The 11,925-nt window shown below is 46.1% G+C and overlaps 1 non-coding gene across 1 annotated transcript; it reads right to left on the bottom strand.

Annotated features, from left to right (window-relative positions):
* Positions 1–5,243: 5,243 nt before the first annotated feature.
* Positions 5,244–11,669, bottom strand: LOC102741039 (uncharacterized). Its single transcript, XR_004072503.2, has 2 exons — positions 9,463–11,669; positions 5,244–5,747 (listed from the first exon to the last, which is right to left on the bottom strand). It is a non-coding gene; the product is annotated as an uncharacterized LOC102741039 (transcript).
* Positions 11,670–11,925: the final 256 nt, after the last annotated feature.

Here is an 11,925-nt window from a genome sequence, read left to right as displayed (position 1 = left end):
AAATACTTTTTATTTTTAAGTAGTTTGAAAGAAGTTGCAAAAGAGTTCCCATGTGGGGCGCCTGGGTGGCTCAGTCGTTAAGCATCTGCCTTCAGCTCAGGTCATGATCTCAGGGTCCTGGGATCGAGCCCCGCATCAGGCTGCCTGTTCAGCGGGAAGCCTGCTTCTAGCTCTCCCCGTCCCTCTGCTTGTGTTCCCTCTCTTGCTGTGTCTCTCTCTGTCAAATAAATAAAATCTTTAAAAAAAAAAAAAAAGAGTTCCCATGTACCCTTCATCCAGCTTCCCTCAATGGTAATGTTCTACATAACCACAGTACATTGTCAAAACCAGGAAAATATACTAATACAATACTTTTAACTCAACTACAGACCTTATTCAGATTACACCAATTTTCACATATACTCTTTTTGTAGTTCTGTGAAATTTTATCACATGTGTAGATTCATGTTACCACCATCACCACAGTCCGATACAGAGCTGTTCCAGTCCACAAGGGAACTTCTTTTTTTTTTTTTTACATGGTACAAGTTTTTTAATATACAATTTGTACTTATACAATGGCGTACTATTATACTATGAGAATGGGATAATGCACAATCTTTTCTATTTCTCCTCAACAACCAAATTAATATAAATGATGCACAGCTCCAAGAGCCTGCATATCAATGATCAATTTCTCTGCCATGCTGATTTTAAAATGCAATAATCCTAACACATTTACAATGAAAACATTTATATTATACTGTGACACTCAATACATCTAGAAATATTAAATGTTTAAAAATAAATATTTCACTTGCCCATTATTTACAAAGTTGTCATACTGCCATATAACAGATGAACACAGAATTTTATAATTTAGATTCTATAAAATGTTCTTTAGAAAAATGAATTTCGGGGCGCCTGGGTGGCTCAGTCGTTAAGTGCCTGCCTTCGGCTCAGGTCATGATCCCAGGGTCCTGGGATCGAGCCCCGCATCGGGCTCCCTGCTCGGCAGGGGGCCTGCTTCTCCCTCTCCCTCTGCCTCTGCTTGTGTTCCCTCTCTCACGGTGTCTCTCTCTGTCAAATAAATAAATAAAATCTTAAAAAAAAAAAAGAAAAATGAATTTCATCAACATAAGTATATCTGAGAAAATAAGATATACATACATGCCCACAAGGGAACTTCTAACTAACCCTTAGGTCATACCCTCTCCCAATCCTGACCACCACTGATCTGTCCTCCATCACTAGAATGTGCCACTTCACAAATGTCACATAAAGGAAATCCTATAGCATGGATGGGCTATACTGTGGGCTTTTATCACTCAGCATAATGCATTTGAGATCCATCCAAGGTGTGTGTATCAGTAGCTTGCTCCTTTGTATTGCTAAGTAGATATACCACAGTTTGTTTATCTATTCACCTATTGAGGGACATTTGGGCTGTCTACATTATTATTATTATTACTATTATCATCATCATTGTTAGCTATCACAAATAACACTGCCATGAACATTTGTATTCAGTTTCCTATGAACATGTTTTCACTTTTGTATGGACATGAGTTTTCATTGTTGTGTGTGTCAAGGAGGTGATAAATGCCCAAGAATGCAATTGTAGAGTTGTACGGTAAGTGTATGCTAAACTACCAAATTGTTTTCCAGAGTAGCTGCACCATCTTACATTCCCACCAGTAATAGCTATTGAACATGTTTTCATGCATATATTTGCTATCCATATATCCGCTTTAGAGAAATATGTGCTCAAGTTTTTGCCCATTTTCCAACTGGACTTTTTTAGTCAACTTTATTAATGTATAACATATATAACAAAATGCACTCATTTCAAGTGCAAAATTAGATGAGGTTGGACAAATAAATAAACCCATGTATTGAATTTGAGATACTCTCTGTAGTCATTTCCTTAAGCCAAGATAGCTATGTCCACCCACCTCCATTGTGCGGCTAATGGCAAGTATATTTCTGTTTGTTATAGGTCAAACAGTACAATTATGTATATGGTTTTATATAGTTGCTTTTATAATAAGTTTAAAAAAGAAATAGCATTTATACTTTCTTATGCATAATTACTGGTGCTTTTTGTTTTTTTGTGCGGATTCACAGCATTGTCTGGGATCACATACTTCCAGCCTTTAGTACTTCTTGGGTTGGTTGACACTGGACAAGGAAATAACTCCAAGTCCCTGCTCATCAGGAGCAGGGAAGAGAGAGTGGGAACATCCAGGTCACTGAGATGCAAGCCTCAGTTGGGACTCTGTCCATTCTTTAACAAGCACATGATGTTTTCTGCTTATCAAAGAATGTTTATTAGTATATTTGCTGATTATAAATGTAATCATTTTCAGTGCCAACATTTTTTAATGGAGATACCCTAATTATTTCCAGTAGTGCCCTATTGTTAGACACTTTGACCTCAAAACAGTGCAGCTCTTAAGTTCATTGTATGACTCTCCTTGAGCCTGCCATGTTTTAAATTTGAATAGACACTGCCTAAAACTGGCCCACTATACTCCAAGTAGCCCAGTATGAACTACACATGAAAATCACATGATTTTCCCAATGACTATCTCTAGTCTGGCTCATTTTTTAAATTTCTGACATTTATTTATCAATATTACTCTAGTTTTTATTAATATACATTATTTTTAGAGCACTAAGTTTTAGGTTTATGGGAAATTGAGCTGATAGTACAGAGTTCCCATACTCCTGGTCTCTCCCTACAGTTTCCCCTACTGTTAACATCTTTAGTGTGGTATATTTGTTATAACTGATGAACCCATATTGATACATTATTATTAAATAAAGTCTATAGTTCACATTAGAGTTGTACCTAATATGGGTTTTGACAAATACATAATGTCACATGTGTCAGTCATTACAGTATCATACAGAATAGTTTTGCTGCATGAAAAACCCCCTGTGCTTCACCTATTCATCCCTCCCTCCCCCAAGTCCCCATCAACCACTATTTTACTGTGTCTAAGTTTTGCCTTTCCCAGAATGTCATAAAGCTGGAATTATACAGTGGGTGCCTTTTTCAGACTGACTTTTTAACTTAGCAATATGCATTTAAGATTCCTCCATGCCTTTCTGTGGCTTGACAACTCAGTTCTTTTTATTGCTGAATAATATTCCATTGTATGGATGTGCCACAGTTTCTTTATCCACTTACCTATTGAAGAACATCTGAGTTGATTCCTGTTCTGAGCAATTACAAACATTTGTGTGCCTTGCTGGATGACCTGGTAGGACTATATTTAACTTTGCAAGAAACTATCAAACTCTTCCAAAGTGGCTGTACCATTTTGCGTTCTCCCCAGCAGTGAATGAGATTTCTGGTTCCTCCTGTTGTATTTTGGATTTTAGCCATTCTAATACATATGTAATGATATTGTTTTAACTTGCAATTCCCTAATAGCAGACAATCTTGAGCATATTTTCTTATGCTTATTTGCCACCTGTGTATCTCCTTTCCTGAGGTGTCCAGATTTTTTGCCCTTTTAAAGTCATGGTAGGCAGGGACACCTGAGTGGCTCAGATGGTTAAGCATCTGCCTTTAGCTTGGATCATGATCTCTGGGTGCTGGGATTGAGCTCCATGTCGGGCTCCTGGCTCAGTGGGAAGTCTGCTTCTCCCTCTGTGGCTCCCCCCTGCTCATGCTTGCTCTCTCTCCCTCCTTCTCTCTCTGTCTCTCTCTCAAATGAATAAATACAATCTTAAAAAAAAAAAAAAAAGGATAGTAGGCAGAATTCTAAGATGACCCCAAGATTTTTCCATCGTAGGGCAACCCTCTGGGGTTCCCACCCATCTTAAAAAAAAAAAAAAAAAAGATTTTTCCATCGTAATCCATGAGACTGGATAGATTTTTTTCCCCAGAACCTCCAGACAAGAACTCAGTCTAGGGGCGCCTGGGTGGCTCAGTTGGTTAAGCGACTGCCTTCGGCTCAGGTCATGATCCTGGAGTCCCGGGATCGAGTCCCGCATCAGGCTCCCTGCTCAGCAAGGAGTCTGCTTCTCCCTCTGACCCTCCTTTCTCTCATGCTCTCTGTCTCTCATTCTCTCTCACAAATAAATAAAATCTTAAAAAAAAAAAAAAAAAAAACTCAGTCTAGCCAGCACCTTCATTCTAGTAGGAGCAGAGAACTTAGCCATGTTGTGCTAGAATTCTGACCTCAGTGCTGTGAAATAATAAATGGATGTTTTGGTAATTGTAATTTGTTACACAGAAACAGAAAACTATTACAAGGTTGGACTTTTGGCAGTGGCTCCCTCACAGTCTTCTCTCTGACATGAGGCTGAACAAGGTGATAGCCATGGCTAGAGGCTTTTGCACTTTACTGTACTCCTAAGGCCTTCAGTGTGAACTTTCTGGAGTGAAATAAGATTGGAGCTGCAGCTGAAGACTCTCCCACCACCTGGGTGGCTCAGTTGGTTGAGCGACTGCCTTCAGCTCAGGTCATGATCCCGGAGTCCCAGGATCGAGTCCCGCATCCGGCTCCCTGCTCAACAGGGCATCTGCTTCTCCCTCTGACCCTCCCCACTCTCACACTCTCTCTCTCTCTCTCTCAAATAAATAAATAAATAAAATCTTCAAAAAAAAAGACTTTCCCACATTAGTTGGACTAAAGAGGATATTCTGTGGTATGGAAGCTTGCATGTAGAACAAGTTTGGTGCTTTGGGGTAAAGATTTCCCACACTGACTGCATTTAACATCCTTTGGGGTCATGATCTTTCTGGTACTGAACGAGCTTAAGGCTGTGTCTAAAGGCTTTCCTATAATTCCTGGTGTTAAATGAGAAGCAGAGAAGGAGCAACATGTACTGCACTCATGGGCCTTTATGTGTTGAGAACTTGGAGGTACCAAACACCCGTGGCTATTTCAATGCAGACTTCCCCACACCAGCAGCCCTCGTATGGCCTTTCTCTCACGTGAACCTTCTGGTGCTGACTGAGACAACAGATTCTGCTGTAGGCTTTCCCACATTCAATGCATTCATAAGGTCTTGCTCCAATGTGAGCTCTCTGGTGCCAAATGAGGTTGGAGTTTTGCTAAAGAATTCCCCACATTCAGTGCATTTATAGGGCATTTCCCCAGTGTGAACTTTCTGGTGCCGAATAAGGGTAGATGCGAGGCTGAAGTCTTTCCCACATTCACTGCACTTATAAGGCCTTTCCCCTGTATGAATTCTCTGGTGCTGAACAAGTGTGGATTTGTGGTTGAATGTTTTCCCACATTCACTGCACTTGTAACATTTTATTTCAGTATGAACTTTATGATGTGTGCTCAATTTAGATGGGTGGCTGAGGGCCTTCCCATACTCTTTACACATATAGGACGTTCCTCCAGTGTGAATTTTAATCTGAGTAATAAGAATTGATTTCTCCTTGAAGGCATTTCCACCTGTTGAGCATCTGTAGGAACTCAGTTCAGTATAAGTTCTTAGGTGGTTGAGGAGGGCAGAACTCTCCAGGAAAGATTTCCCACAGTTGCTGCACTTGAAGGGTTTCTGTCCAGTGTGGACTCCTGGGTGCTGCCTGAGACTGGAGCTGTGAGGGAAGGTCTCCCTGGTGCTGCTTGGTAGCTTCCCCATACTGTGAGCGGCTTGTTGCTGTCTGAGGCCAAAGCTGGCCTGGAAGTCCATGCCGCACTCCCCACACATGAAGGGGTGTTCTGATGAGTGGGCCCTACAGCTCTTCACCTGCTCAAGAGGGTCCTCCTCATCTTCCACTTGACACAGACAACCTGAAAGCAGAGAAATGTCAGTTAACTGGATGCTAGGATTGGAGGAGGAGGCACCTTCATCACCAGTGCATGTCAACATACTCAGGAAGGAGTCCAGGGGACTGCTGGAAGGTTCTGTAAAGCTGGGGCAGGCGGTTCTGGATGGAAGGGCTGACCCTGCAGGCTAGGACCCAGCCAGATGACAGAATGTGAAAGATCTCAACAGAGATGAGAACACAAAGAGGGAGCAGAAGAAGGAGGAGAGAGCTATGGTCTCCGTCACTTCTCTGCAAAGGGTTTCGGCAGGGCCTTGGCTACTGGTGACAGAAAGCACTGTGAAGAGGCATGTGTCCAGTCCTGTGAAAAAGTCACTGCAGCACAGTAGCTGGTTCAAGTGTGACACAGAAGGATGCCTCATGTCATGTGTAGAATAGGTCCATGTCGGACAGCTATGCATAAGTTACTGGGCTGCTTATCACCTGACTGTCTCTCAGCTCCAAATTCACCCATTTGCCTGCTCTGTGCAAATGGATTCTTTAAATATTTTTCTTTGCAAGCCTGCATGATGTTAACCTTTTTTTTTTTTTAAGATTTTATTTATTTATTTGACAGAGAGAGAGACACAGCGAGAGAGGGAACACAAGCAGGGCGAGTGGGAGAGGGAGAAGCAGGCTTCCCGCAGAGCAGGGAGCCCAATGCGGGACTCGATCCCAGGACCCTGGCATCATGACCTGAGCCGAAGGCAGACGCCTAACCGAGTGAGCCACCCACATACCCCGGATGTTAACCTTTGTTAGTAGAGGGCATTGGGAAGAAACTGCAGGATGAACAGGGTTTTTTTCCCACTTGCTGTGTGCTCCCTCAGTGGCCTGCTGCTGTCTGTGCAACTTTTTCACGAGCGCTCACACCTTCTCCAGTACCCAGTCCCTCTACTCATTCCAATCCCCTGGTGATGTTAATAATACTTTATTTTGAATCTTCCCTGTTCAAAGCACTGTGCGGTTTCTCTCTGCTGACTGAACCCAAATTGATACAGAACTGGTACTGGGAATGGTTCCAGGAGATAGCCTGCAAAAATGGAATTTGAAGACTGACTTAGTTGTGTTTGGGACATGAGCACAACGCAGAGCTCCCTGACAAATAGGATGACAGTAACCCAGGGCATGCAGTGGTATCAATTAAACAAGCTACTGCCTTGTGCCTTGGGAGCCCAAGTGGCTCCTGCACTTCACTTTTATGGCAGTAATGACAATTGCAAGGACTGTGGTGTGGGACCAAGGGTCCTGAGTGCCCCGGACCACTTACAGAAAGAACATAATACATTCAGGTTCTTAAACTACCAGCTCAAGCCACAGTCTGAGAAATAGATGGATTCCATGACCTCCCTCCGAGAATCTGATTTCTTACAGCTGCAGGGCTGATGATGCTAAAAACCAAACAAAACTCAGTTGTGCAGGTGACTGATTTGTATCATTTGAAATCACAATCTTGCCACGTTTCTCATGTGAAAATTAGGGCACTGATTGGTAATGAATGGGACAATAAAACATTTGTTTTTTGTGTATTTGTGCTGCATTAAACTGCTAAATTTGTAGTAATTTGTTATAGCAGCAATAAAAATTACAACACCATCTCCAACTATGTTCCACAAAAAGACACAGAAGACATTCCCTTCACTAAAATAATTGAGAAATATATTAGTGAGAGGATTGAAAATCTCTGTGGTTGCTCTCTTTTGTAAGCCAGTTATGACTGTAGGAGATGCTGCCATTGAGATGGGCTCCTCTGTTTTCTCGGGGATGATCCCAGGGGTAGCAGAGGCCAAGTGGCCGCACTTAGTTACCAAATACAAGGTGGGCACATCCGCCGTAGCAGGCAACAGGGATGTCCAGGCGACCAGAATGCCTTGGCCTAAAGAGGTCTTGGGCAGTGAGTAATTGAGTACAGCGTTGCCCAGAAAGAAATACTTGGGGGTACAGGTCATTATGCTAAGGAGGGCTAAATGCAAGCCCCTGAAGCTTTCACTCCCTGCCAGGGTAGAAAACCAAAAGCAATACTGCATCCCTGGAGGAGCTGCAGAGACTAATGCCACCACCAGCGATATGAAAGAAGCAGAGGTGGTGGTACCCATCACATGCCATTTAACTCACTAGTTTGGCCTGAGCAGAAGTCAGATGGATCTTGGAGAACGACTGTGGACCATCCATCCTAAATTTAATGTGGTGCCTCTGACTGTAGCTGCTCTTCCAGAGGAAGAACCCAGGCACTTGGCTTGCATCCAAGGAACCGACTGGTGCCTTCTCTTCCATACAATTTACAAGCGACACCAGAAACCATTTGCATTTATCTGCTCAAACCAAACCACAGTGTATGTTCACATTGTTGCCTCAGGATGACATCAGTTCTGCTCTGTCTTGATATTGCATAAACATCACATTGGTCCACTTCAATATGACATGCTGTGTGGATCTGATGAGCAAGAAGTAGCAACTACTTTAGATACCTTGGTAAGAAATATGCAAACAGGGCGCCTGGGTGGCTCAGTTGGTTGAGCGACTGCCTTCAGCTCAGGTCATGATCCCACGGTCCTGGGATCGAGTCCCGCATCGGGCTCCCTGCTCTGCGGGGAGCCTGCTTCTCCCTCTCCCACTCCCCCTGCTTGTGTTCCCTCTCTCGCTGTGTCTCTCTCTGTCAAATAAATAAATAAAATCTTAAAAAAAAAAAAAGAAAGAAAGAAATATGCAAACAAAAGGGTGGGATACAAAACCTACAAAAATTCAGGGGCCTGCCACCTCAGTGAAGCTCTCAGGAGTTCAACTGCCTGAGTGGGTTGAGATATCCATTTAATTGTTGCACCTCGCACCATCAACCACCAAAAAGCATTTGGTAGGACTTTTTGGATTTTGGAGGTAACCTATACAACATCTAAATCTACTGCTTTGGACCATCTACCAAGTCAGCCATCAGGCTTCCTGTTTTAAGTGGAACCAGAAAGAGAGACGGCTCTGAAGCAGGTTCAGGCTGCTCAAGCACCCGGGCCTTATGATACAGCAGACTCAGTGATACTGGAAGTGTCTGTGGCAGATCAGGACATTGTGTAGAGCCTGGCAAGCAGCTGTAGGAGAATCACAGCACAGACCTCTAGGATTTTGAAGCCAGTCTACAGCTTATGCAGATAACTACTCTACTTTAGAGAAACAGTTTCTAGTTTGCTAATGGGCCTTCGGCAAAGACTGAATGCTTAACCAGGGGATGCCAGGTCACATGTGACCTGAGCTTCCCATCATGAACTGGTATTGTCTGACCCACATAGCCAGAAATCTAACATTAAATGGAAATAGTATATAAGATCAAGCTTGGCCCAAGACTTGGGCGGTCCTGCACAAAGACTTGCAGAGGAAGAGGGCACATGTGTAGCAAAAAGGGGCCATGACTCCAGCGGGGTCACCAAGCTGGAGACAGGCTGAGATTGGTGGGATCAGTTGGATACCTGTGAAAGACCTGGACCCCAAACTCCACCCTATGAAGTCTTGAGGTAATACCTATTGGGGGCTACTCACAGGGCTGCTCGAAGAGCAGAGGGAGAGTACGCCCACCCCAGTCACAGCACCCACAGCACCCACCATAGGGAACCTGGGAAGCAAGCAGCCCCCGGTCCAGCTTTGGGATAGACAGAACTTCCCATGGGAAAAGGCAGAGGGTAGTCAGTACACTGTGGGAGGGTGTAGGGACTTACCCAGAGAGCCGATGAGCTCAAAGTTCTCCTATATCACATCATGGTATAGATGCCTCTGCGTTACGTTAAGGAGCCTCCGCTCCTCCTTGGAGAAATACACGGCCACATCCTCAAATGTCACCTGATCCTGCAGTGATGGGTTCAGCTGATCCTAGGGATTGATGATTGGGCAGAAAAACCAACCAAAGGGACACATCCAAGCCTTTGACACGGAAGGGTACTATCCTCTCTCTCACTGACAGGCTCAACACCCCACCACCACCACCACATCCTGATGCTTCCTTTTCCCTCCAGAACTCTACCTCAGAGAGAATACCAAGATCACAATGCCATTGATGCCTTTCTCATCATGTTACTATTAGATTCTGTATCCATCCCACAGCAACAACAGGATGGGTGCCATCTATGTTCTGGTCCAGGCACACAGGCCTCACCCTTTCTCCTCCCAGCCCATTCTCTCTGTGTCCCTCACATCACACCTCTCAGATGCAACTAAACCCTCACTCACCATTCTTCCTTAGGGCCAGATGCCTGCTCCCAAGGCCCTTCAGTTGGCCCTCCCACCTATCAGGCACATAACATACTCAGCATCCTCATACTTCTGCACCCACACCATTCCAGCACAACCTCACCAGTCCACTCCATTCACAACTCCCTGGCTTCCCCACATGCCACTCTCCATGTGGTGTCCTGAGAGTGCATGGCACAGCAACCGCAATCCTATCCTGCTCCAGCCTGCCTGCACTTCCAATGGCCCACTGCCATTGCACCTCACACCATCAACCACCAAAAAACATTTGGTAGGACTTTCTGGATTTTGGAGGTAACCTGGCCCTGTTCTAGCTTCAATATTCAGCCACTCAGAACTGCAATTGGATCTCTGAGATGCTGGACTTCCTTCACCTCTGCCTTCGCACAGGCTGTGCTCTCACTTGCCGTGATCCTCCTCTCCCATTCTGAGGCATACTCAGAGTCCAGCCCACTGGGCCTGGGACACTGCCTGTCGCCCAGGTGACCTCCATCTACCACTGAATGCCTCTGCAACCCTGAATGAAAACCCTCAGGCCCCAGAGAGGGCAGATATAAAAGCCTGGTCAGCCTGCAAACAGGTGAATCAGCCCAACCCCAAGCCCATTTACCCCCTACATCCATCACTGCCATGCCACAGGCTGCACCCCAGGTCCACCTGCCGATCAGGAGCCTTGGCTCCCTGACACTGCCCCTCTTCATTCCCTGCTAACATAGGCCCAGACGTCACAGTGCCTTAGTGACACCTGCCACCACCTTCCAACTGCACAGTCCGAGCACCCGGTCCTCCTTGGCCCCCAGCCTCCCTTCCCACAACTTGTCTGGGCGTTCATCACCGTCCTTCATCCCACATTGTTCCTAGGCCCACTCTCTAGCCCCACCCTTTGGATCTTTCCAGCCCTGACCCTGCAGAATTCCAGAGCTGCACATTCAGGTGCCTACAAGGTGCCTCCATTCCTGGATATATCCCACTTAAAACCTCCAAAACCACCCTCCAGATCTTGTCCCTGGAGCCTGCTCTAGCCACCAACTTCCACAACTGTTGGTAGATCTTCCATCCATCAAACCACTGAGTCCAAACACCTAGGCTACTCCTTGATAGGTCAGTGTCTCTCACTGCCTCACATCCGGCAATTGGGCTGGTCCTACTGAAATAACAGATACAGAGTCCCAGCACCTCTGCCATCTCCATTGCCACCACCCTGGTGCAGCCACCCATCACCAGTAGCCTCTCAGGTGCCTTTTTCCGCCACAGTCCGTAGCCAGAGGGAGTCTCCCAACACCTGAGTCAGATCACCTCCCTCCCCTGCCCTAAATCTCCAATGCTCCCAGCACCCTCAGAACAGAAGTCTAGATCCATTCCAGGCCTGAGTCCTGCCCCTGCTCTCTCTTCTCAAAAGACCTAGGTGGGATCTGGGGTTCCCTGAACACTCCCAGCGCAGCCTCACTACCAAGCACTTGCTGGCTTCTGTGTCTTTAACACTGTCCATATCACATCCCGTTGACTGACAGAAATGGGAACCCTTCTGCATAAGCGCTGGATTAGGGGCCAGATGCGACTCCCAAAGCCCAAGTGGTAAGGGCAGGGAGCTGAAGGCGGCGGGGAGGAGTAAAAGTCCCACGATACCAACATCCCCGATACGGGGGTCTGAGTGAGTGGGGTCGAGGGGGCACCCTCGACTCACCGGCGCCGGGGCGCTCCTCACCGCCGCCGCCCGCCGACCCGGGGCCGGAGCTGCGCACTGCAAGGCGGACACCCGGCCTGGGTCCCACAGGTCAGCCGACCCGACGCCAGCCCCGCCCATGGAGGGATGACCTCGGGCTGACCGTCGCAGTCTGGGCCTCAGTCCCCACCCACTCCTGCGTAAAATGCCTACGGGGCCAGGGTGCCACTTGCCGGGGCGGCGGGGGCCGAGGACCGGTGAGGAGGCTCGG

Source organism: Leptonychotes weddellii, chromosome 16 (assembly GCF_054177405.1).
Source record: "Leptonychotes weddellii isolate Sample4059 chromosome 16, ASM5417740v2, whole genome shotgun sequence".
In the NCBI taxonomy this organism is placed as follows: Eukaryota; Metazoa; Chordata; class Mammalia; order Carnivora; family Phocidae; genus Leptonychotes; species Leptonychotes weddellii.
Note: the sequence above shows the minus strand (reverse complement) of the source record. Positions and strands in the feature narration are given on the sequence as shown.